The sequence below is a fragment of the Balaenoptera musculus genome, chromosome 14, assembly GCF_009873245.2.
Source record: "Balaenoptera musculus isolate JJ_BM4_2016_0621 chromosome 14, mBalMus1.pri.v3, whole genome shotgun sequence".
Taxonomy (NCBI): domain Eukaryota; kingdom Metazoa; phylum Chordata; class Mammalia; order Artiodactyla; family Balaenopteridae; genus Balaenoptera; species Balaenoptera musculus.
This window is the reverse complement of record NC_045798.1, coordinates 49,716,368-49,743,388: the sequence shown is the minus strand read 5'-3', so window position 1 is coordinate 49,743,388 and position 27,021 is coordinate 49,716,368. Positions and strand designations below refer to the sequence as shown.

Below are 27,021 nucleotides of genomic sequence, written 5' to 3'. Positions count from 1 at the left end.
CACCTATGTTTTCTTCTAAGAATATTATAACTTTAGCTCTAACATTTAGGTTACTGATTCATTTTGAGTTACATTTTGGATATGGTATGAGAGAGGCATCCAATTCAGTCTTTTGCACGTGCATATCCAGTTGTCCTAGCACCATTTGTCAAAAACTATTCTTTGCTTTGTTGAATTGTCTTGGCACCCTTGTCAAAAGCCATGTGACTATGGATGTATGATTTACTTATGAGTGCTCAATTCTACTCCATTGATCTATATGTCTATCTTTATGGTAGTAGCATGCTGTCTTGATTATTGCACTTTTGTAATATGTTTTGACATCAAGAAGAGTGACTTCTCTAACTTTCTTTTTTGTAGATGGGTTTAGTTTTTCTGAGTCTTGCATCTCCAATGAATTTTAGGATCAACTTGCCAATTTCTTTTTTTTAACCTATTATTTTCTTGTTGAAGTATAGTTGATGTACAATATTATATAAGTTACAGGTGTACAATATAATGATTAACACTTTTTCAAGGTTATAATCCCTTTATAGTTATTATAAAATATTAGCTATATTCCCTGTGTTGTACAATAATATATCCTTGTAGCTTATTTTATACATAATAGTTTGTACCTCTTAAAAAAAGGAGTTGGAATTTTGATATAGATTGTGTTGAATCTGTAGATTAATTGGGGGAATATTGGTATCTTACCAATATTAAGTCTTCTAATCTTGGAACTTAGGATGTCTATTTATTTGTATTTTTTAAAATCAGCTTTATGAGGTAAATTGACATATAAAATTGTAAGATATTTAGAGTGTACACTGTGATGATTGGATATACATGGTGAGAGGATTCCTCCCATCTAGATAATTAACACATATGTCAGCTTTTTCTTTTTTGTTGGTGAAAAAATTTAAATTCTATTAGCAAATTTCAATGATATGGTACAGTGTCATCAACTGTATTCACCATGTTTTGCATTAGATCTTCAGATCTTATTCCTATTATAGCTGAAAGTTAGTACCCTTTATGTAGCCTCCCCGGCAACCACTTTTCTACTCTCTGTTTCTATGATTTTTTACTTTCTTTTTAGATTCCACATATGATACCATGAGGTTTTTGTCTTTTTCTGTATGGCTTATTTCACTTAGCATAATACTCTCAAGGTCCATCAGTGTTGTTGCAAATTGTACTATTTCCTCCTTTCTCAGGGCTGAATAGTATTCCATTATATATATATATATAATGTATATCACATCTTCTTTATGTGTTCATCCATTGATGGACAAATGTTGTTTGCATATCTTGGCTATTGTGAATAATACAGTGAACATGGGTGTTGTATAAAAGGAGAAAAGGTTAGCAGTCCCCTCGACAAGGATGGAAGGGGGCTTGCACAGCAACAGGGATGCAGAGGGCAAAGTGGAGAGATTCCTGGACAGAGGGTTGGTGCCGACCGGCACTCACCAGCCTGAGAAGCTTGTCTGCTCACCCCCTGGGGCGGGTGGGGTCTGGGAGCTGAGGCTCTGGCTTAGGAAGTCAGATCCCAGGGAGAGGACTGGGGTTGGCTGCATGAACACAGCCTGAAGGGGGCTAATGCACCACAGCTAGCCAGGAGGGAGTCCAGGAAAAAGTCTGGAACTGCCAAAGAGGCAAGAGACCATTGTTTCAGGGTGCACGAGGAGAGGGGATTCAGAGTACAGCCTAGATGCGCTCCAGAGACTGGTGCGAGCCGTGGCTCTCAGCGCGGATGCCAGAGACAGGCATGAAACGCTAACACTGCTGCTACAGTCACCAAGAAGCCTGTGTGCAAGCACAGGTCACTATCCACACACCCCCTCCCAGGAGCCTGTGCAGCCCGCCACTGCCAGGGTCCCATGATCCAGGGACAACTTCCCTGGAAAAACACACGGCGTGCCTCAGGCTGGTGCAACGTCATGCTGGCCTCTGCCACAGCAGGCTCACCCCGCATCCGCACCCCTCCTTCCCCCCGGCCTGAGTGAGCCAGAGCCCCCTAGTCAGCTGCTGCTTTAAACCCGTCCTGTCTGAGTGAAGAACAGATGCCTTCAGGCGACCCACATGCAGAGGCAGGGCCAAATCCAAAGCTGAACCCCAGGAGCTGTGCAAACAAAGAAGAGAAAGGGAAATTTCTCCCAGCAGCCTCAGGATCATCAGATTAAATCTCCACAATCAACTAGATGTACCCTATATCAGTGGAATACCTGAATAGACATTGAATCATCCCAAAATTGAGGCAGTGGACATAGGGAGCAACTGTAGACTTGTGGTTTGCTTTCTGCATCTAATTTGTTTCTGGTTTTATGTTTATCTTAGTTTAGTATTTAGAGTTTATTATCATTGGTAGATTTGTTTATTGATTTGGTGGCTCTCTTCCTTTTTTAAAAAAATATATATATATATATATTTTTTTTTTTTTTCCTTTTTCTCTTTTTGTGAGTGTGTATGTGTATGCTTCTTTGTGTGATTTTGTCTGTATAGCTTTGCTTTTACCATTTGTCCTAGGGTTCTGTTTGTCCGTGGTTTTTTTAGTTTTGTTTTGTTTTGGGTTTTTTTGGATAGTTTTTAGCACTTGTTATCATAGGTGGATTTGTTTTTTGGTTTGGTTGCTTTCTTACTTTCTTTTTTCTTTTCCTTTTATTACTTTTTAATTTTTTTTTAATAATTTTATTTTTTATTTTAATAACTTTATTTTATTTTTTTCTTTCTTTCTTTTTATCTCCCTTTTCTTCTGAGCCGTGTGGCTCACAAGGTCTTTGTGCTCCGGCTGGTATCAGGCCTGAGCCTCTGAGGTGGGAGAGCCGAGTTCAGGACATTGGTCCACCGGAGACCTCCCGGCTTCACGTAATATCAAACAGCAAAAGCTCTCTCAGTGATCTCCATCTCAAAGTAAAACCCAACTCCACCCAATGACCAGCAAGCTACAGTGCTAGACACCCTATGCCAAACAACTAGCAAGACAGGATCACAACCTCACCCATTAGCAGAGAGGCTGCCTAAAATCATAAAGAGGTCACAGACACCCCAAAACACACCACCAGATGTGGTCCTGCCCACCAGAAAGACAAGATCCAGCCTCATCCACCAGAACACAAGCACCAGTCCCCTCCACCAGGAAGATTACACAACCCACTGAACCAACCTTACCCACTGGGGGCAGACACCAAAACAATGGGAACTATGAACCTGCAGCATGTGAAAAGGAGACCCCAAACACAGTAAGTTAAGCAAAATGAGAAGACAGAAAAACACACAGCAGATGAAGGAGCAAGGTAAAAACCCACCAGACCAAATAAATGAAGAGGAAATAGGCAGTCTACCTGAAAAAGAATTCAGAGGAATGATAGTAAAGATGATCCAAAATCTTGGAAATAGAATGGAGAAAATACAAGAAATGTTTAACAAGGACCTAGAAGAACTAAAGAGCAAACAAACAATGATGAACAACACAATAAACTAAATTAAAAATTCTCTAGAAGGAATCAATAGTAGAATAACTGAGGCAGAGGAACAGATAAGTGACCTGGAAGATAAAATAGTGGAAATAACTACTGCAGAGCAGAATAAAGAAAAAAGAATGAAATGATTTGAGGACAGTCCCAGAAACCTCTGGGACAACATTAAACACATCAACATTCAAATTATAGGGGTCCCAGAAGAAGAAGAGAAAAAAAAGGCACCAAGAAAATATTTGAAGAGATTACAGTTGAAAACTTCCCTAATATGGGAAAGGAAATAGTCAATCAAGTCCAGAAAGTGCAGAGAGTCCCATACAGGATAAATCCAAGGAGAAACACGCCAGGACACATATTAATCAAACTATCAAAAATTAAATACAAAGAAAAAATATTAAAAGCAGCAAGGAAAAAGCAACAAATAACATAAAAGGGAATCCCCATAAGGTTAACAGCTGATCTTTCAGTAGAAAGTCTGCAAGCCAAAAGGGAGTGGCACAATATATTTAAAGTGATGAAAGGGGAAAACGTACAAACGAGATTACTCTACCCAGCAAGGATCTCATTCAGATTCGATGGGGAAATTAAAACTTTTACAGGCAAGCAAAAGCTAAAAGAATTCAGCACCACCAAACCAGCTTTCCAACAAATGTGAAAGGAACTTCTCTAGGCAGGAGATACAACAGAAGGAAAGACCTACAATAACAAACCCCCAAAAATTAAGAAATGGTAATAGGAACATACATATCAAAAATTACCTTAAATGTAAATGGATTAAATGCTCCAACCAAAAGACATAGACTGGCTGAATGGATACAAAAACAAGACCCATATATATGCTGTCTACAAGAGACCCACTTCAGACCTAGGGACAGATACAGATGGAAAATTTAGGTGATGGCAAAAGATATTCCATGCAAATGGAAATCAAAAACGCTGGAGTAGCAATTCTCATATCAGACAAAATAGACTTTAAAATAAACACTATTAAAAGAGACAAAGAAGGACACTACATAATGATCAAAGGCTCAATCCAAGAAGAAGATATAAGAAGTGTAAATATTTATGCGCCCAACATAGGAGCACCTCAATACATAAGGCAAATGCTAACAGCCATAAAAGGGGAAATCAACAGTAACACAGTCATAGTAGAGGACTTCAACACCCCACTTTTACCACTTTCACCCCACTTTCATCCAAGATGAAACTAAATAAGAAACACAAACTTTAAATGATACATTAAACAAGATGGACTTAATTGATATTTATAGGACATCCCATCCAAAAACAACAGAATACACTTTCTTCTCAAGTGCTCATGGAACATTCCCAGGAGAGATCATATCTTGGGTCACAAATCAAGCCTTGGTAAATTTAAGAAAATTGAAATCATTTCAAGTATCTTTTCTGGGAACAACGCTATGAGACCAGACATCAATTACCGGAAAAAATCTGTAAAAAATACAAACACATGGAGGCTAAACAATACACTACTAAATAACCAAGAGAGCACTGAAGAAATCAAAGAGGAAATAAAAAAATACCTAGAAACAAATGACAATGAAAACATGATGACCCAAAACCTATGGAATGCAGCAAAAGCAGTTCTAAGAGGGAAATTTATAGCAATACAGTCCTACCTCAAGAAAAAAGAAACATCTCAAATAAACAACCTAACCTTACAGCTAAAGCAATTAGATAAAGAAGAACAAAATAACCCCAAAATTAGAAGAAGGAAAGAAATCATAAAGACCAGATCAGAAATAAATGAAAAAGAAATGAAGAGAATGATAGCAAAGATCAATAAAACTAAAAGCTGATTCTTTGAGAAATAAACAAAATTGATAAACCATTAGACAGACTCATCAAGAAAAAAAGGTAGACTACTCAAATCAATAGAATTTGAAATGAAAAAGGAGAAGAAATACTCCCATTGCAGAAATACATAGTATTATGAGACATTACTACAAGCAACTCTAGGCCAATAAAATGGACAACCTGGAAGAAATGGACAAATTCTTAGAAAAGCACAACCTTCTGAGACTAACCAGGAAGAAATAGAAAATATAAACTGACCAGTCACAAACACTGAAATTGAAACTGTGATGAAAAAGCTTCCAGCAAACAAAAGCCCAGGACCAGATGACTTCACAGGAGAATTTTGTCAAACATTTAGAGAACAGCTAACACCTATCCTTCTCAAACTCTTCCAAAATATAGCAGAGGAAGGAACACTCCCAAACTCATTCTACAAGGCCACCATCACCCTGATACCAAAACCAAAGATGCCACAAAGAAAGAAAACTTCAGGCCAGTATCACTGATGAACATAGATGCAAAAATCCTCAACAAAATCCTAGCAAACAGAATCCAACAGCACATGAAAAGGATCATACACCATGATCAAGTGGGGTTTATCCCAGGAATGCAAGAATTCTTCAATATATACAAATCAATCAATGTAATAAACCATATTAACAAACTGAAGGAAAAAAACCATGTGATCATCTCAATAGATGCAGAAAAAGTTTTCAACAAAGTTCAACACCCATTTATGATAAACACCCTCCAGAAAGTAGGCATAGAGAGAACTTACCTCAACATAATAAAGGCCATATATGACAAACCCACAGGCAACATCGTTCTAAGTGGTGAAAAACTGAAACCATTTCCTCTAAGATCAGGAACAAGACAAGGTTGGCCACTCTCAGCAGTATTATTCAACATAGTTTTGGAAGTTTTAGCCACAGCAATCAGAGAAGAAAAAGACTTAAAAGGAATCCAAATTGGAAAAGAAGAAGTAAAGCTGTCACTGTTTGCAGATGACATGATACTATACATAGAGAATCCTAAAGATGCCACCAGAAAACTACTAGAGCTAATCAATGAATTTGGTAACGTTGCAGGATACAAAATTAATACACAGAAATCTCTTGCATTCCTATACACTAATGATGAAAAATCTGAAACTAGAAATTAAGGAAACACTCCCATTTACCACTGAAACAAAAAGAGTAAAATACATAGGAATAAACCTACCTAAGGAGACAAAAGACCTGCATGCAGAAAACAATAAGACACTGATGAAAGAAATTAAAGATGATACAAACTGATTGAGAGATATACCATGTTCTTGGATTGGAAGAATCAACATTGTGAAAATGACTATACTAACCAAAGCAATCTACAGATTCAATGCAATCCCTATCAAACTACCAATGGCATTTTTCATAGAACTAGAATTAAAAAATTCACAATATTTATGGAAATACAAAAGATCCCGAATAGCCAAAGCAATCTTGAGAAAGAAAAACAGAGCTGGAGGAATTAGGCTCCCTGACTTCAGACTATACTACAATGCTACAGTAATCAAGACAGTGTGGTACTGGCACTATAACAGAAATATAGATCAATGACACAAGATAGAAAGCCCAGAGATAAACCCACACACATATGGTCACCTTATCTTTGATAAAGGAGGCAAGGATATACAATGGAGAAAAGACAGCCTCTTCAATAAGTGGTGCTGGGAAAACTGGACAGCTACATGTAAAAGAATGAAATTAGAACACTCCCTAACACCATACACAAAAATAAACTCAAAATGGGTTAAAGACCTAAATGTACGGCCAGACATGATAAAACTCTTAGAGGAAAACATAGGCAGAACACTCTATGACATAAATCACAGCAAGATCCTTTTTGACCCACCTCCTAGAATAATGGAAATAAAAACAAAAATAAACAAATGGGACCTAATGAAACTTAAAAGCTTTTGCCCAGCAAAGGAAACCATAAACAAGACCAAAAGACAACCCTCAGAATGTGAGAAAATATTTGCAAATGAAGCACTGACAAAGGATTAATCTCCAAAATATATAAGCAGCACATGCAGCTCAATATTGAAAAAACAAATAATGCAATCCAAAAACGGGCAGAAGACCTAAATAGACATTTCTCCAAAGAAGATATACAGATTGCCAACAAACACATGAAAGGACGCTCAACATCACTAATCATTAGACAAATGCAAATCAAAACTCCAATGAGGTATCACCTCACACCTGTCAGAATGGCCATCATCAAAAAAATCTACAGACAGTAAATGCTGGAGAGGGTGTGGAGAAACGGGAACCCTCATGCACTATTGGTGGGAATATAAATTGATACAGCCAGTATGGAGAACAGTATGGAGGTGCCTTAGAAAACTAAAAACAGAACTACCATATGACCCAGCAATCCCCCTACTCGGCATATTCCCTGAGAAAACCATGATTCAAAAAGAGTCATGTACCACAGTGTTCATTGCAGCTCTACTTACAATAGCCAAGATATGGAAGCAACCTAAGTGTCCATCGACAGATGAATGGATAAAGAAGATGTGGCACATATATACAATGGAATATTACTCAGCCATAAAAAGAAATGAAATTGAGCTATCTGTAGTGAGATGGATGGACCTAGAGTCTGTCATAGAGTGAAGTAAGTCAGAGAGAGAAAACCAAATACCGTATGCTAACACCTATATATGGAGTCTAAAAGAAATGGTTCTGAAAATCCTAGGGGCAGGACAGGAATAAAGATGCAGATGTAGAGAATGGACTTGAGGACACGGGGAGGGTAAGGGTAAGGTAGGAAGAAGTGAGAGAGTGGTATGGACATATATACACTACCAAATGTAAAATAGATAGCTAGTGGGAAGCAGCCGCATAGCACAGGGAGATCAGCTCGGTCCTTTGTACCACCTAGTGGGGTGGGATAGGGAGCGTGGGAGGCAGATGCAAGAGGGAGGAGATATGGGGACATATGTATATGTATAGTTGATTCACTTTGTTGTAAAGCAGAAACTAACATACCATTGTAAAGCAATTATACTCCAATAAAGATGTTTAAAAAATAAATACAGTGAACATGGGAGTACAGATATCCCTTCAATATTTTGTTTTCATTTCCTTTGGATATATACCTAGGAAAAGTATTGGTGGATCAAACAGTAGTTCTATTTTTAATTTTTTTGAGAAATACCATATTGTTTTCCATAGTGCCCGCAGCCATTTACAATTCCTTTTCTTTGTGTCCTTGTAAACACTTGTTATGGCTTTTCTTTTTGATGATAGCCATCCTACCAGGTGTGAGGTGGTTATCTCATTGTGGTTTTGACTTGCATTTCCCTGATGATTAGTGATGTTGAGCACCTTTGCATGTACTTGTTGGCCATTTGGATGTTTTCTTTGGAAAACTGTCTATTCAGATCCTCTGCTCATTTTTTAATTGAGCTTTTTTCCTGTTAAGTTTATAAGTTCTTTTTCTGTTTTGGATATTAACCCCTTATCAGATATATGGTTTGCAGATATTTTCAACTAGTCCAGTAGGTTGCCCTTTCATTTACTTGGTGGTTTTCTTGACCGTGCAGAAGGTTTTTAATTTGATATAGTCCTACTTGTTTACTTTTTCTTTTGTTGCCTTTGTTTTTGGTGTCAAATCCAAAAAATCATTACAAAGACCACTGTCAAGGAGCTTACCGCCTATGTTTCTTTTAGGAGTTTTATGGTTTCAGATCTTACATTCAAGTGTTTAATCCATTTAGAGTTGATTTTTAGGTATCGTGTAAAATAGGGGTGTAAGTCTCCTTTATTTCAACAGTATTTTGAAATTTTCAGTGTTGAAGTAATTTCTTCTCGAAAATTTGTTCGTAAGTATTTTCTATGGTGTTGCAAAGGGAATTGTTTTAGTAATTTCATTTTCAGATTTTTCATTGCTAGTGTATAAAACACAACTTTTACATATTGTTCTTGTATCCTGCAACCTTGCTAAACTCATTTACTAATCCTATCAGTTTTTCAGTTGGTTTGTAAGGATATTCTCTATACATTAATTTTTACAGGTTGAATCAGCTTTATATTCCTGTGACTAACCCATGTGGTCATTGTGTATATAATTTTTTATATGCTGCTGAAATTAGCTTGCTATTATTTTGTTGGAGATTTTTGTATCTGTATTCATAAAGGATACTGATCTGTAATTTTGTTTTCCTGTGATGTCATTGCATGGTTTTGGTATCAGGGTGATACTGACCTTAGAGAATCAGTTGGGAAGTATTTACTTTTTTTTTTTTTTTTTTTTGGAGGAGTATATATAAAGTGATGGTATTAATTCTTCTTTAAACATTTGGTAGAATTCATTAGTGAGGCGTTATGGTCCTGGGCCCATATTTGTTGTAACTTAAAAAAAAATTGATATGCAATCTCTTTTTCTGTTCTGTATCTATTCAGATTTTCTACTTTTTCTTGAGTCGATTTTGGTACTTTGTATTTTTCTAGTAATTTGTCCACTTTCATCTATATTATCTATTTTTTTGTAAGCAGCTGTTCATAGTATCCCCTTGTAATCCTTTTTATGTAGGTTGGTAGCAGTGTTCCCTTTTTAATTCCTTATTTTAGTAATTTGAGTCTTCTCTCTTTTTGTAATTGGTTAGTGTAGATAAAGATTTATCAGTGTTTTTGATATTTTCCATGAATGAATTTTTGGTTTCATTGATTTTCTCTCTTGTTTTTCTACACTCTGTTTCTGCATGTCTTGCATTTAGCTTGCCTTTGTTTTTCTAATTTCTTATGACAGAAAATTAGGTTGAGATCCTTCTTTTTTAAACTGTAGTAAATGCCTTTACCACTATAAATGATATAAATTTAAATGGTATAAATTGTATAAATTTACTCCCTCAAAGCACTTCTTTTGCTGTATCCCCTAAATTTTGATATGGTTTTGTTTTTCTTCATCTCAGAGTATTTACTCACTGGTTATTGAAGAGTGTGTTGTTTTATTTCTAACATATTTGTGAGTTTTCCAAATTTCTTTGTTAGTGATTTCTAATTTCTTTATATCATGGTTGTAGAAACATATCGTATATGATCTCAATCCTTTCGAATTTATTGAGACTTATTTTTGGGGCTAGTATATGGCCTATAATGGAGAATGTTGCATGTGCACTTGAGAAGAATATGTATTTCTGCTGTTGTTGGGCAGAGGGCTCTAAAGATGCCTGTTCAATTTAGTTCAGTGGTCCCCAACCTTTTTGGCACCAGGGACCAGTTTCGTGGAAGACAATTTTTCCACAGACCGGCTGAGGGGGGATGGTTTGGGGATGATTCAAGGGCATTACATTTATTGTGCACTTTATTTCCATTATTATTACATTGTAATATATAATGCAATAATTATACAACTCACCATAATGCAGAATCAGTGGGAGCCCTGAGCCTGTTTTCCTACAACTAGATGGTCCTATCTGGGGGTGATGGGACACAGTGACACCCAAAGTGTGTTGCTTATGTCCAGTCTACTCGGTAAGATGCAGCTTGTCACTTGGCACTCACTGATAAAGTTTTGATATGAGTTTGCAAGCAATTGATTTACTATGGTCTCTGTGCAGAGACCATACATTAGCTCTATGCTAATAATAATCTGTATTTGCAGCCGCTCCCCAGCCTAGCATCACCACCTCAGCTCCATCTCAGATCATCAGGCATTAGATTCTCATAAGGAGCGTGCAACCTAGATCCCTTGCATGTGCAGTTCATAGTAGGGTTTGTGCTCCTATGAGAATCTAATGCCACCGCTGATCTTACAGGAGGTGGAGCTCAGGTGGTAATGAGAATGATGGGGAGCAGCTGTAAATACAGATGAAGCTTCACTTGCTCACCCGCTGCTCACCTTCTGCTGTGTGGCCTGGTTCTGGTACCAGTCCATGGCCCCAGGGTTGGGGATTCCTGGTTTAGTTGGTTTATAATGTTGTTCAAGTTGTCTATTTCTTTGCTGATCTTCTGTCTAGTTGTTTGATGCATTATTGAAAGTTGAGTATTGAAGTCTCCAACTATTATTTTTGAACTGTCACACCCTTTAATTCTGTCCGTTTTTTCTTCTTGTATTTTGTGGCTCTGTTCAGCATGTATATGTTAATGATTGTTATGTATTCTTGAAGGATTGTCAATTTTATCATTATAAAGTGTCATTCTTTGCCTCTAGTAATAATTTTTATCTTAAAGTCTGTTTGGTCTAACGTTGATATAGCCTCTTCACCTCTCTTTTGGTTTCTGTTTGCATGGTATATCTTTTTCCATCCTTTCACCTTCAACATGTTTATGCCTGAATATGAAGTATGTCTATTGCAGATGTCTTTTTGAATGATTCTGTTAATCCATTTTGCCAGTATCTGTCTTTTAATTGTTGTATTTAATCCATTTACATTTAATGTAATTACTGATAAGGAAGGACTTATTTCTTCTACTTTGCTACTTGTTTTCTATATGTCATTTTTTTGTTTCTTAATTACTTCTTTATTATTTTCATTTGTATTCAATACTTATTTACTTTGTACCATTTTAATTTTCTTTTTGTTTCCTTTACTATACATTTTTGAGTTATTTTCTTAGTGGTTGCTGTGAGGATTACCATCAATTTCTTTCTTTTTAAAAAATTTCTTAATATATAGCAGTCTAGTTAGGATTTTTATCAGCATAATTTCAATAGCATATAAAATTTTGCTCCTAAATTCCTGGAACCAGTAAATCTCCCAGTATTTGCTAAGAGGCTATCTGTGTGTGTTAGGGCAAACCTTTGACACTCAGCTGGGTAGCCGACAGCTCTTTCCTAACCTTTACTTCCTGTGTGTGCAGAGCCTCAAGGTCAGCTAGAGGTGAGAACCTAGGTCCTTCTTAGACCTTCTCTGAGCATGCACACATTTCTATACATGTGTGTGTTCTTCTGGAGTCCTAGGGAATATGTTGGAGTCTTCCAAAACCGTATGGACATCTCATTCCATAGTTTTTATTTTTAAGCTTTTGTTTAGTCTATTGCTTGACTCAGATGTTATTCACTGTCTTAGGCAGCTATGAAAGTAAAACATTTTCCTGTAATTGTTTTCCATAAATGCTCCTGAGGGGAGGGCTTTTCACATTAGGTAAGTTCTGAGTCATTCAACTTCAGACAGCCTGTTAAGTGGGGTCTCCCAGGGAACTACTAGACAGATAAAATAATGTGAACGTTCTTTGGGACTAAGGCTTCAAAAAAGTTGCGGTTCCATTCTCTTTCTTCTGGTGGCTACAAGGTTGCACTAATAATGTGGGCTGTTACTTATCAAAGCTACTGCAGAGCAACATATTAGGAGATGGAACTAGAGGAAGTTAAAACACTTGTTCAAGGGTCAAATGTAAAATGCATTTCTTGTGAATAGCATATAGTTGGGTCTTGCTTTTTTAATACAATGCCTGCCTTTCAATTGGGTGTTCATAAGAACATTTATATTTAATGTGGTTTGGGTTAAGTCTATCATCTTGCTGTTTGCTTTCTATATGTCCAGTCTGTTCTTTGTTCTTTTCCCCCTCTTCTCTGCATTTTTTGAATTAAATATTAGTGATTGCTGTACAGTTTATAGTGTACCTCTTTAAATAATGAAAGTCTGCCTTCAAGAATTATACAACTTGTATAGTTCAGGAAGCCTATAACAGTACACTTTCAGTACACTCCTGACATTTATGCTATTAATATATATTAACAGTGTTTTTCCTATAGATATGTGATAAATCCCATAATACATTATTTTGTTCTGATATCAATGATCTTTAAAGATATTTACATAATAAGAATAATATTCAAATATATTTACCCATGTGGTTACCATTCTAGTGCCCTTCATTCCTTTTATAGATCCATATTTCCATCTGGTATCATTTCTTTCTGCCTGAAAGACATTTCTCCATGAAGGATATTAACATTCCTTATAGTATAAGTCTGTTAGCCAAATTCTTTTGGCTTTGTATGTCTGACAATATATCTTTTCATCATTTTAAAAAAATACTGTGATTATTTATACATGTCTGTATATTTTAAATCTCATTCTTTGTGTTCTATTTACCTTGCTTTTCTTAATGTCCCTTTTCCATTACATTGACATTTTAAATTATTTTTTAATTCACATTTCCCATTTATAATTTGGAATTTATACACTAGATTTGTCTTAGTGCTTGCCATTTACATTCGAGATCATGCATAATTATTAAATTCTACATCTTGACCTTCCTGCTAGTCATTTTACTCTTACCGTATTTTCATGGATTACAATTGTTTTGTTTAGTCTTTTGAACTCCAGAATGTAGATAATATTATTGTTCTTCTTTTATATAATTATTTCTTCTAAATATATATTATATATAACATATAAAGCTTATTTATCTTTATTTCATAAATCCAGTTGTTTTTAGGCTTATATCCAAATTCACTAGTTTCTTTCCATATTTCTTTTTCTAGTCAGTTGGTATTTTCCTCTGCAGGTGTTTTTCCCCCCTAAAATTAGTGCTTTAGAAGTTCCTTTAGTTAGTCAGTGGTTGGTTATTTTCTAGCTGAAAATATTTTTATTTAGACCTATTATTTTAACTCTTAAACTCTTTTTAAAAAGGTTATTTTATTTTCTATATTCCATTATACCTCCTGTTGAGAAATGTGCTGTCAGTCCTATTGTCCTCTCTGTAGATGATCTGTCTCTTTTTCTTGAAGGTCTTCACATTTTTTTCTTTATCATTCTATGGTGTTCTACAGATTCACTACAATGTGTCTAGGGGGAGATTTCAAAATAGTTATGCTTTTTGATATATATATTTCTTAAACTTCTGAATTCATGACTTTTATCAGTTGTGGAGAATTATTATCTTCTTAAACTTAAAGAGGGAAAGAAATTATGTAAAAATGAGTAGGAAGATTTAGAAAATAATAAAAGAGAAAAACAACAAATTTAGAAAGTAGGAACTCTAAGGTTTCAATAGAAATTTAGATAACATTGAAAAGAAAATTGATGAAGTGAAATCTGGATGTGCAGATATTTCCCCAAATGCAGTCATTGTTCATTCATTCCTTTCCCTCTAATTCCTTGCACTTAGAAATCTGCTTCATTTTCCTTACTTCACCAGAATCCAAGGTTTAGTCTCTTTTTCCCCCCCACTCTCTCCAGTCCCAGAAGCTGTAGGTTCCTGGTATAGGCAGTTGCTCCCAGAGAAAATTAAGCTTTAGTTTTCTGTTATAGCTTACTCCTCTGGCTTCATTTTGCCATTTCTTTTAAATTTTAATTTTTGGGTCCTTGAGGATTACCTGTACTTATGAGTGAGCTCAATAATACATTTAAGATGCTTGTGTTCTCTCTCTCTCTCCCCATTTATCTATATATAATACTTAAATAAGCAGTTTCAGATTTTCATTTTAGAAAGATACTTTTGGCTACCCTGAGAAGAATGAATTGTAAGAATCAGAAATAAAACAAGTAGAACAAAGTAGTAAATTGAATAAGTAATCCAAGCAAGAGATACAGGCAAGTATCAGCAGATTAGAGAACAGTTTAATATGGATTATGTGGGAGGTGCAAAAAGTCAAAGATGACTATTTTAAAGCTTAACAGAACTTTGTATATCAATTATTACATACTTTTTGGAGTAACAGCTTTTTCTTTTTTTAATATTTATTTATTTATTTATTTTTTGGCTGTGTTGGGTCTTACATTTCTGTGCGAGGACTTTCTCTAGTTGCGGCAAACGTGGGCCACTCTTCATCGCAGTGCGCGGGCCTCTCATTGCGGAGCACAGGCTCCAGACGCGCAGGCTCAGTAGTTGTGGCTCACTGGCCTAGTTGCTCTGCGGCATGTGGGATCTTCCCAGACCAGGGCTCGAACCCGTGTCCCCTGCCTTGGCAGGCAGATTCTCAACCACTGCGCCACCAGGGAAGCCCTGGAGTAACAGCTTGATCATTATAAATTTATAAACTCTAGTTAATATTGTTCTATTTCTTTAGTGGACATTATTGCATTGATAGATGTTTATTATTAGCTCAGGTTCAAATGATATACCTCTGATAATGGGACTTTGGGGAAATGGATATAGACAAATTTTTGTGTAATCTATTTTCTGTAAAATACAAACATCTTTCTATTCCTCCCTGCTTACCTATGACAGAATCTGTTTATTTACTTCAAATTCAGGTGGCACACCCTGTTGAAGTGAGAATTACAAGGTGGCTATTTTTATGTTGTGTCCTTTTATTGTTTTATTAATGCCTTTCTATCAAACATTTTATTTCCAACTTATAAATTTGTTGGTATCTACTGACCCAGATAAACTGTGATGTGATTATATTCTGATAGAACTGTGGATAAAAACTGTCAGCTTTCCATTATATGATACTTCAGGGGTTTGACAGTCTTGTAGTAAGGTTAATGGACATTTTAAATATAACAATTTCTTGTAATATAACATTGTTTAGTGAGTAAGCTGGACATTTACATACAAGTTTCTCTCCTTCTGTATTTGATTTTAAGAACCTGGGAAATGTTCCCAACTCTTAGAAAGACATATTTTATAAATTTTCATTCACTTGACTTTTTTTCTAGTACATAGTACAACCTAAAGATTTTAAACATTGAAAAAATACAACACTGTTAGTCACAACTAATAAATTAAAATAAATATATGATGTGCTTTTAAAAGTGTAGACATTTATTAATATTAAATATATATTATGTTTATTATTATTAAATTACGATCTGCTTATTATAGATTTCTTGAAAAGTAAAGAAAAACGAAAGAAAAAAACTACTGTTCTGCTATCTAGAGACATCTGTTAACACAGATTACATATTGAAGATATGATATATGTTTCTTTAAAATCATTTCTTAATGTACTTTGCTTTTCCCAGCTTCCTCAGCTCTAGTATACACTAATATTAAATGATCAGATAATTACTCATTTTGAAAGCTTTAGTTAGCAGCTCTGTTTCAAGTTTTATATTTTAATGTTAAGTTTTATATTTATATATATTTAATATATATTGTACCCTGAGGAAGTGGAACAGTACTTGAATATGCAAACATTGACACCTAACTGAAAGCATGCCAGACCTGCTGAGAGCTTCTAATACCATGTGAAATAATAGTGGTGAGAGGCGAGGCTAATCTTTCCAAATGGCAAAAGAAGCAGTCCAGAAAGCTAAAACCTTTTCTTCTCACTTCCCATTCACTTAAACTTCACATTGTAACATGGGGTACTCTGGTCATGAGCCTCCTTCTGTGGGATCCTGATAACATAAACCGAGGTATTAAACATCAGTCAGTATACATTCTATGACTTATAGACAGATCTGTCTCCCAATTGAAACATACATTTACTTTTAATCAATGTGGGCCAAAAAAATTTTTTTTAAAGGAACAAATCTGGCATTAAGAGCATGGATAATATCCTTAGGGAGATAGTAGAAACATTTCTGCCAGTAATATTTGAAATAGTTTGGCAGTTTGGAAGGTGATTAAAGGAAGATTGTCTTTATTAATTATTAATTTAATTAATTATTAATGATGAAATCATCTTTTGAAAGAACTGCCTTGTAAAGTTGAATATTTCAGTGCAAAGACAACAGGACATATCTGAGTTAACAATCAGATAACACTTTAATTTGCATTTTAAAGCTTATATCTAATCTCAGAACTTTAACTCAAAGATCCTTTATGTTTTGGTAGCCAAATTTATTTAGTATTCAAGTATATATATATATTTATAACAAATTATGTATATATATAAAACAAATCACTTTCAAATCTCTTAAGCAAACTGTTAAACTTAATTCTATTTGATAAATACTTTTTGTTTTCTTACATATTTTCTCCAGTTAAATATAATCTTTTCTGTAAGTGCTAGGTAACAAACAATTATTTAACAATAAGCTGATTCATCAAGCATCTCCATAAATATTCGGAAAAATCAATGATACAGTGTATTTTCAGCAACATAGGTATTGCCTATGGTTTTATTAAATTTCAAATTTTGTGCATCTTTTTAAAAAGATAATAAAAGCTTTATGAAAACTCCTGGTTATAGCAATAAAATATTAATTACTGCTCAAGAAGAGGACAGGTCTGTATTGTAAACTATAGAAAAACTGTCCTCAAAATTCCAACTAGAGAATGCAACGTAGTTTCTTTGGCTTTTTCTTCGTCTGCATCCAAACAATAATTTCTTTCAAAATCGAGGTGCTTTCTGATGCATTTGAAAGAAAAGCAACAATGTCCGTTGACTTAGCTGCCAGAAGAGACACCCTTCTCCACCTGTGCTTGTTTTGCTCCAGTAAATAAACACACAATTTATTTCTTTTGGGCTCTGAGCAAAATCAGTTTCTGTATGCAATACTGAATCATCCCTAAGGGGTGCCTCTCCTGGACACGATTTACCTGGCTGCGGGTGGTAGGACACTGCCTACTGAAAACCCCCCTCCCGCGTCCCTCTCCCATGGGAGGTCTAGGCAGAGCGGAGCCACTGACCCTTAGGGAAGCCTGGGGTCCTGCTGCCTTCTGCAGGGCTCCGAGGGCCTCTACCCTTCGCTCCCCAAAGGCCAGGGAAGAGGATAGAATAGGGAGAGGACTCGGTGTCCTAGTCCTTGGAGATAACCTTAAGTGGATGGAAGGGGCCGGCAGAGGGTATGGCTGAGCTTGCTGGGACTGGAGGGAATCCCGCTAAGAGAGCCGGTGGCCAGCAGGGACTCCTCCGTTTCCCTGGGAAGGCGGCCTCCTCCCTGCTTCCATGTGGGAACGTGGCGATGGACTGGGTCGAGGCAAGCTTTTTTCTGGTCCTTGGACCTTTGGAAGGTGACATCACAACCCCAGCATGACTGCGCCTCTGTCCCCGAGGAGTGAGGAGAGAGATGTCTTTCCAGGGCCAGGAGGTTGAGCTGCTACCGTGGCGGCTGCTGAGTCGGGGCCGGGGTCTCCAGCCTGCGTCGCCTTGTCCTCTGAGTGCTGAGTGCCCTGCGTGGCCCAGCCCTGCTAGGGAAGGACTCAGATCTCCTGTGAGCCCTCACACTCTGGGCATGGGGGCGGAGAACGCAGAGGAGAAAGGGCCTTGGCCTTCCTCCCCCAATCGTTGCCAGGGCAACCGTGCAGTTGGCGGTGGACGCTAGGGAGGCTGGAGCGCGGATCCCCTTTGCGGAGCGTGCGCGTGGTTGGAGGACTAGCCGAGAGCCAGCTCGAGGTCGCGGACGGGGGCGGGGTTGGCGAGGCGGAGGTTTGCCGGATGGAGGGCGCCTTTCTCACCTCCACCCCTCCAGTGTTGCCATGGAGACCGTCAGGGCACCCTCACCTGTACCCGCTGCTACAGCTGCTGCTGCCTAAGTAAAAGGAACAGATCCCGGAGCCCTCTTTTGCCCCAGCGGTCTCTACCAGGAGCTCTAACCCAGCAGCTGCCACTGCTCGCCTCCCACAAACAGGAAACGAGGGCAGACGTCCAAAATTCGCCCCGGGTTCCTCCACCATGTCTTTCTTTATTCAGCTTTCCACCCAGAATTTTATATCTCAGTGTCTTCCACAATAACCGGTCTGGAAGGATGAAAAAGCGGCACCCTTGATATTTAACTGTGTCTGCCCTACACCTCTTCTTAACAGCTTATTTATTTCCACAGAACACTGTCCTGGCCAAATCTAATTATCAACAGAAAGGGATTTTAAATTGTTTTTATTTTAAATTACCGCAGATACGTGAAATTTCTAGTTTTCATTTATAGGATATGGGTAATATTTATAGGAATGTCTTTTTACTGAAATTAACCACTTTTGGACAAATGAGTGGAATAATTATGTGTCGGAATATCTATCATAATAGAGAGAGAATGGACTGTTCAGAAGCCCCTTCCCTGTTTTTTTCCAGTTCTTTATGCCAGTCCAGTGCTAAAATCTCTCTTTTCTGGGCTCTATTCCATCCACATTTGAGATCAATTTTTGGCTTTGCAAGGGGGGTTATTTTAGCATGGGTCTGCCTTTGAAATAGGGGGAGGGGGGTAAATTAAATACTCTAGAATACTTATACTCTGCTCAGGTTCAAAATTTAGTTCATGATTGCATCTCTACTGACTACCAGCATGAATGCACTTAGCAAGAAGGACTCTCCCTGATTAGAGCAAGTTGACACATCTGTGATCTTGAATTGCCAGCCATACCCTGGCAGGCTCTGTGAACTGCTGTTGGTCACAACCTCTTACCTGTCAAATTTCTTTCCTGTCTAATGTGTATATCATACAGCTTTCATTCTCTGAAAGCACCCTGGTAGCTTTTGCCACTGTTAATCATGAGTTTCCTTACATAGTTCTGCAGTTTTGAATAGACCAGCCTTTTCAACTGACTTTAATGGTACCTCTTTAGAAAATCCCAACAATGCAGGGTAACTATTTTTTTCCAAAAGCTGATAGGTGAGGTACTTAATAATTTCATTTTGTCACACTTCCTGTGTCCCAGGGTTTTCAAAGCCACTGAAAAAGATTTTTATAGAGTCCAAGCCCTAGCTAAAGCTATGAATTGGAAACACTTTTGTCTTTGGTGTCCAAATCTGTTTGGTTGCAACCTCTTCCAAAGGACACTAGGGTTTCCTGAACAATAAATCTGATTCCCCCCTTTCGTTTGTCATCCTACTTGACTTCTCCCAAGAATTTGACCCTCCTGATTGAACCTCTCATTTTCCTTGAAAATCTGTCCTGTCTTCTCCTGGCACTTCTCTGACCTCTTTGAAGGCTCTTTCTTAGTCTTTTCCTTTTCTTTTTTAAATATTACTTGTTGGTCTTCTGCTTTATCCATCCTGCATATTTTCCCAGGCCTTGCTATTGACATCCATAGCTGCATCTGCCCTATTATTCCCATCTTCTAAGTCTGTGTTATCTTGTGCAGACTGTTCTCTGAACCCTAGACCCCTATTTCTAGCTACTTCATGGACATTTCTACTTGTCTTCCCTATGGGCATCTCAAATTCAACCTGTCTTTCACTGAACTACGTTCCTCTCCAAAACTTGCTTTTCCAACTGTATTTTGTATCTCCATGAGTGACCCTCCTAGCCCCCCAGTTACCCAAGATAAGAACCATGAGAGCCATTTATTGATTCTTACATTTATCTGATCAGATTTCTTATTGGTATCTAGCATGTGCCAAGCCAACACTGTCATGAAGCTTAATTCTAGTAGGAAAGACAGAGGGCTATACTTACAACTGAGTAATCAAATGACAGCTTTTGACAAAGTCTACTACATAAGTAAGTTGGGGTGTTGTATGACAAAGAATAAGGTGGGAGGAGCATGGGATGATCAAAGCAAAGTTCTGTGTGTTAAGTTGCAATGAAGGATGAGAAGAAGGTGAACATTTAAGTTGCTGGAGAAAGAACAGTCTAGGCAGAGAGCAGAGCATCACAACGATCCGAGGTGGAGAAGCGCTTCTTGTGTTCAAGGAATTGGCATAAAAGCCAATGTTCGGGCTTCCCTGGTGGCGCAGTGGTTGAGAATCTGCCTGCTAATGCAGGGGACACGGGTTCGAGCCCTGGTCTGGGAAGATCCCACATGCCACGGAGCAGCTGGGCCCGTGAGCCACAACTACTGAGCCTGCGCGTCTGGAGCCTGTGCCCCGCAACGGGAGGGGCCGCGATGGTGAAAGGCCCGCGCACCGCGATGAAGAGTGGTCCCCGCACCGCGATGAAGAGTGGCCCCCACTTGCCGCAACTAGAGAAAGCCCTCGCACGAACCGAAGACCCAGCACAGCCAAAAATAAATAAATAAATAAAAATAAAAGTAGCTATAAAAAAAAAAATGCCAATGTTCATGTTGGGAAGGGAAAAGTGGGGCACAGTGAGAGTGAAAAGGGAGGCTGGGGACAGATTTTACAGGACTTTGTGGGCCCTGCTGAGGAGTTTGGATTTTATCTTATGTGCAGTGGGAAGCTGCTGAATGTTTTTAAGAAGAGTGGCATGAACTGTTTTATCATTTTAAAAGATGATTCTGACTGTGGGGTGGAGAATGAATTGGAGGAGGTGACAGTTTGGAGGTGGAGAGGAAATTAAAGACTGTGGAAGTGATCCAGACTTGTGACAGTACGGGTGTGGGCATGGAAAGGGAGACAAGGGAACAAATACGAGGTATTTTCAGTGGTCTTTTTTATCACTCAGATTGGGTCTCAATCTCATTTCTGTCCTTAGAGTGCACTGTGCCATCTGGGGCTTCCCACACCCAGGTCCTGACTACTACCTCCTAAAAGAATAAGACCTTATTCTTTGAAAACCTTAACTGTCAATGATCGTTACGTGATAGCTGACAGGGAGAATTTCCGTAGATAAGAAAGAAAGATAATAGATAGGAAAGCAGGTTCTAGAGTTAAGCTGCCTTGGCTCCTATCCAAGCTCCATGACTTACTAGCTGTGTCACTTTGGACAAATTGCTTAACCTTTCTGTTTCATCTTTTCCAGCTATACGACAGGAATCATAGTAATAATACTTATTTACAGGACTTTAGAGGGCTTAGCTAATATATATAATACACAGTACATGGTAAATGCTCAGTAAGTGTTAGATGATGATGCTGGTGCTGATGATAATGATAGAGGACTTGAGATCTCACTCTGATGAGCATTTGAATGTGCCCATTAGAGGGAAGTTCTACAGCCTTTACTTTTAACTTACTAGTAAGTCTAAGAATCGGAAGAGGAAGGGCATTATGGCTAAACTTTAGGGTGAAAGGAAATGGGAAATGTTTTGACAGACAGGATCCTAGGGTTGTTGCCCCTCAAATATCTCTTCTTGGAAAAATTGACCATGAGAAAAGAGTTTTCTCTTCCATTCTGACTTTTTAAGCCTGTGTTTTGCTATTTTATTTTTTCTTATTTGAGTGATCTGCAAGAAAAAGGAATATGGAATTTTAATCATGGCGAGGATGATAGAATGTCTTTAAGTTGGGAAAAATTGGGGCTTGCTGCTACTTGGTGATCTTTTTTTTTTTTTTGTCTTGCTGATTCCATATTAAAGACTCCTCAGTAATTCCAAACTTTCATTTTCCTAAATTCTCATCTGCCAATATTGATTGCCTTGTTTTATGAAGTAATCACTGTCCTTCATGAATGACCTATATTCCATAATTTTCTAAATCAGTTATCAAGGCTTCTCAGTATTGAATAAATAAATGGATGAATTAATCAATTATAGAGTATCATTTTCATCCTTTTGCTTTTTTTTTCTATTATTGTTGCCCTCTGTCTAAATTAGACCCTCATTCACTTTCTCCAGGAATATATGTGTTATCTTTTTAAAATCTCTCTGCTTGACTTTTACATATTCATGGCAGATTAATTTTCTCAAAGTATGCAGCTATTCATGTCACTCTTTCATTCAAAAAATTCAAAAGCTGTTCACTGAGATGAAAGTTACAAACTGGCAAAGGATTCATATTCAGACTATATATAGAACTATAACTTAAAAAGACAGATCACCCAATAAAAAATTGAGCAAGAGACTAGGAGAGATACCCAACAAAAGTGGCTCTCCAATTGACTAATAAATGAAAGCAAGGATCTTCAGTCTCATTAGTCATGAGAGAATGAAAAAAACACAAGAAAGTCATCAGAGAAATGAAAATCATACCCACCAGAATGACTGCAATGAAAAAGAATGACATTGCCAAGTGTTGGTGAGATTGTAGCACAAGAAGCATGTCAGATACTCTGGAGGGACAGTAAATTAACACTGATGCTTGGCATAATCTACAGAAGTTGAATATATGAATCTCTATGAAGAAATTCTACTCCTTGGGTATATACTAAAAAGAAATGGGTGAACCAAAAAAAAAAAAAAAGGAAGGGAACTGTCATAGCAGTATTATTTTTAATAGCTGAAAACTGGAAACAACACAAATGTTTATCTTGAGGACAATGGTTAAGTAAATTATGGCGTATTCTATAATGGAATAAATGCTATGTAGCAGTAATAGATAAAAAATACTGCTATACACTACAACATGTATGAATCCCACAAACATAATGGCATAACAAGATAGGCAACCTTAATCTGTGTTAAGTTAAGGTAGTGGTTATCTTTGGGGAGGTGAGCAAAGTTAGTGATTGGGAAGAGGCATGAGGAAGCTTGTGGTTATGCTGCTACCCTTATATTTCTTAATCTGAGTGATCTTTACATGGGTGTGTTTAATTTGTGTAAATTCATCAGGATGTATACGTTTTGTGCATTTTTTACTGTGTTATATTTCTATTAAAATATTTATTTAAAAAAAAAGCTTCTCATTAACTGTTGTATTAGGTTACTCCAGATTGGCATTCAAGCCTCCCCAGATTGGATTGTAATTTAGTTTTCCAGGCCATCCCTCTTCTATCTTTGCACAAGTCCCGTGTTTCCATCAGAACTGATTAGTAAATCAGGCAGAAGCTTCCATTTGTTCTTCATATATATCATTTTCTTCATTTTAGAAACAGAACCCTCTGAATTTCAGTTGGACACCTGACTGCTTTTGACCAATCTACTGACTACATTTTGTAGCTTTCCTTGCCTCTAGGTGTGGTCCTGTGATTAAGTTTGGACTGATGTCATGTAACCAGCCGTGCTGAATGCAACTTATTCACTATACTTTCTCTTTTTTACTTTTATTTCTGGGTGGGAACTAGCGATGTCTGGAGAATCCTCAGAAGTCACATGCTTCTAATGGCAAAGCCACCAGGCTGGCTTTGACCCACAAGACTTTAGATGAGAGAGGAATATGTTTTTATCTCACTTAAGCTACAACATTTTGAGGTCTGTTTATTACAAGATAGTCTCTGCATTTAGCACACTTAGTATTTCGTAAGCATTGTGACTCATTATGTGCCCCTGTCCATTAAGTGAGGCAAATCACTCTTTCCAGAGGTTTCCTAGGTTCCTACTGAAATGGCCTCCAGGCTGTGCCGTATTCATTTTTTATCTCCTGCAGTGCTTTCCATTTCCTGTATATGTGACCATGAGCCTCAGCTTCCTTATCTGTGAAATGGGAATAACATGATTATTATCAAGATTAAAAGATATAATACATGTAAATGTTAAGCACAGCCTGGGGTACATATTAAGCTGTCAACAGATATAATCTTATTTTCACATAATAGTTTGAATTTACATTCATGACATTGTAGAATTAAGCAAAGGCATAGCACAGAAGATCATTGTATGTTAGAGGGAGATATCCAAGTTAAGGGGATTTAAAAGACTAGCTCGTCTTGTTTTATGACTCCAGGCCTTCTAGAAATTTGTGATTATTTCATAAATATTGAAAATAGTGCAATGTGTACATAAATGTACTCATGACTAAGCAACTCTACCTTAGTTATATATCCAAAAGAAGTAAGTGTATGAGTATTCCAAAACTATGCACAAAATATTCACAGCAGAATTCTTTTTAATAGACAAATGGAAGCGACTCAGTTGTTTCCTATCTATAGGAGCAAAACTATCTCTTAATGGTGGCATATTTCTTTTAACTGTCCCATGCTTCTCTTTCCCCTTAAATATAGGGGATAATAATTCCTGACTGTTGACTCCTTAAGAATGTGACTTATATATTACACAGTGCTTTGGGAAAAATTGCCAGAAACATGTTACAAATAAATTATACTTTTAATTTGAGTATTTTCTAGAATTGTCTAGCAATTTTCTTGTATCTAAAGTACTTTAAATTCTCTGAATAAGGGTGATTAATGCTTTTGGTCTTTGTTTGTCTGAAAATTCTCATTCTGGAATGATCATTTACCTGACTATACAGTTCTAAATTAATATGTATTTGCGCATAGAATCATGAAGCTATTATTCTACTATCTTCTGACTTTGTGACTATTGAGAAGTTTGTAGTCAGATACAGAGTTGGTCCTTAAGAGTGATTTGTCGTATCTTTTTGGCTGCTCGTTGATATAGTTATCTGCAATTTTACTATGACATATTCAAGAGTGTATTTTTTAAAACAAAATTATCCTGTTTGGAATTCCTTGTATTTCTTAAATCTGAGGGCTAATAGCTCTATCAATTTTCCCTCAGTGTTTCCCCCAACGAAGAGACAAATGAAAGCAAAACAAGTCACCTTGTCGCCTCTATTTACAAATGGGCAAATTTTTTTCTACCCCATCCTTTCACTATATGTGTTAATCTTTTTTTCAGAGTCCTGTTTTTAGGTGGTGGTTTCTGTTTTAAGTCACTGTTCGCATAACCCTAGAAATTTGCCTTACTTGGTGGAAAATTTCTTTTTAAAAAAAAAAATAATGGAAGTGGATGTTTTAGATCCTTGGCAGATTTTTATTTTTCAATATGAATTGTTCTAAAAATATGAAGAAATATTTTTAGAAATATATATACTTCAAAATAGGTATAATAGATTTTTGTTATATTTTAATTTTCTGTGAATTTTCAATTGATTTTTAAAAATTGACCAAGGTCACTTTACAAAAAATGTCTTGAATTGATTTTTGGTCCCCTTGAATAACTTCCCACTGTGTCACACAGTAAAACAAGGCTTTCACTCTCCAAAGGAGTCCATGGCCTTTTACTTTTTTTTCTTTTAAAATATATATTTTAAACTACTTATAATTTTTTTCTAAACTTAAATTTTATATGTTTAATAAAATTTAAAATAATTTAAAATTATTAAAAATAATTATATTTTAAATTGTTTTAGATCAATTTTAGGTTCATGGCAATATTGAGTAAAAATTACAACGATTTCCCGTGTAACCCCTGCCCTTACACATATACAGCCTCCCCCATTATCAACATTCCACACCAGAGTAGTGCATTTGTTATAATTGAGGAACCTACACTGCACATCATTATTATCCAAAATTGATACTTTACATTAGGATTTGCTCTTGGTATACCTTCTATGGGTTTTGACAAATATATCCATTATTACAATACTATAAAGAATAGTTTCTCTACCCTAAAAATTCTCTTTGCTTTGCCTATTTTCCCTTCCTCCCTCTTAACCCCTGGTGACCACTGATCCTTTTACTGTCTCCATAGTTTTGCCTTTTCATATAGTTTGAATAGTATAGTGTGTGGCCTTATTAGATTGGCTTATTTCATTAGTAGTATGCATTTAAGATTCCTTCATGTCTTTTTCACGGTTTGCTAGCTCATTCATTTTAGCACGGTATACCACAATTTATTATCCATTCACCTGCTGAAAGATATCTTGGTTGTTTCCAAGTTTTGGCAATTATGAATAAAACTGCTATAAACATCCGTGTGCAGGCTTTTATATGGACATAAATTTTCAGCTCCTTTGAGTAAATACCAAGGAGCATAATTACTGGATCACATGGTAAGAGTATGTTAAGTTTTGTGAGAAATTGCCAAAGCGTTTTCCAAATCGGCTGTCCCCTTTTGAATTCCCATCAGCAATAAATGAGAGTTCCTGTTGCTCCACAACCTGACCAGCACTAGGGGTTGTCAGTGTTCTGGATTTTGGCCATTCTAATAAGTGTGTAGGGGTATCTTATTGTTTTAATTTGCATTTTCCTGATGGCATATAGTGCTTGCTTTCCATCTATATATCTTCTTCAGTGAGCTATCTGTCCAGGTCTTTTGCCCATTTTAAAATCAGTGTGTTGATTTTCTTATTGTTGGATTTTAAGAGTTTTTTGTCTATTTTGGATAACAATCTTTTCTCAGATATTTTTGCAAATATTTTCTTCTAACCTATGACTTGTCTTCTCGAT

General features: G+C 36.8%; 1 protein-coding gene and 1 pseudogene across 4 annotated transcripts in view; both read left to right on the top strand.

The window, feature by feature from the left end:
- Positions 1-27,021, top strand: part of NOL4 (nucleolar protein 4) — a 409,767-nt gene that overhangs the window by 52,966 nt on the left and 329,780 nt on the right. The window lies entirely within an intron of this gene.
- On the top strand, positions 1,325-1,382 carry LOC118880414 (annotated as a pseudogene).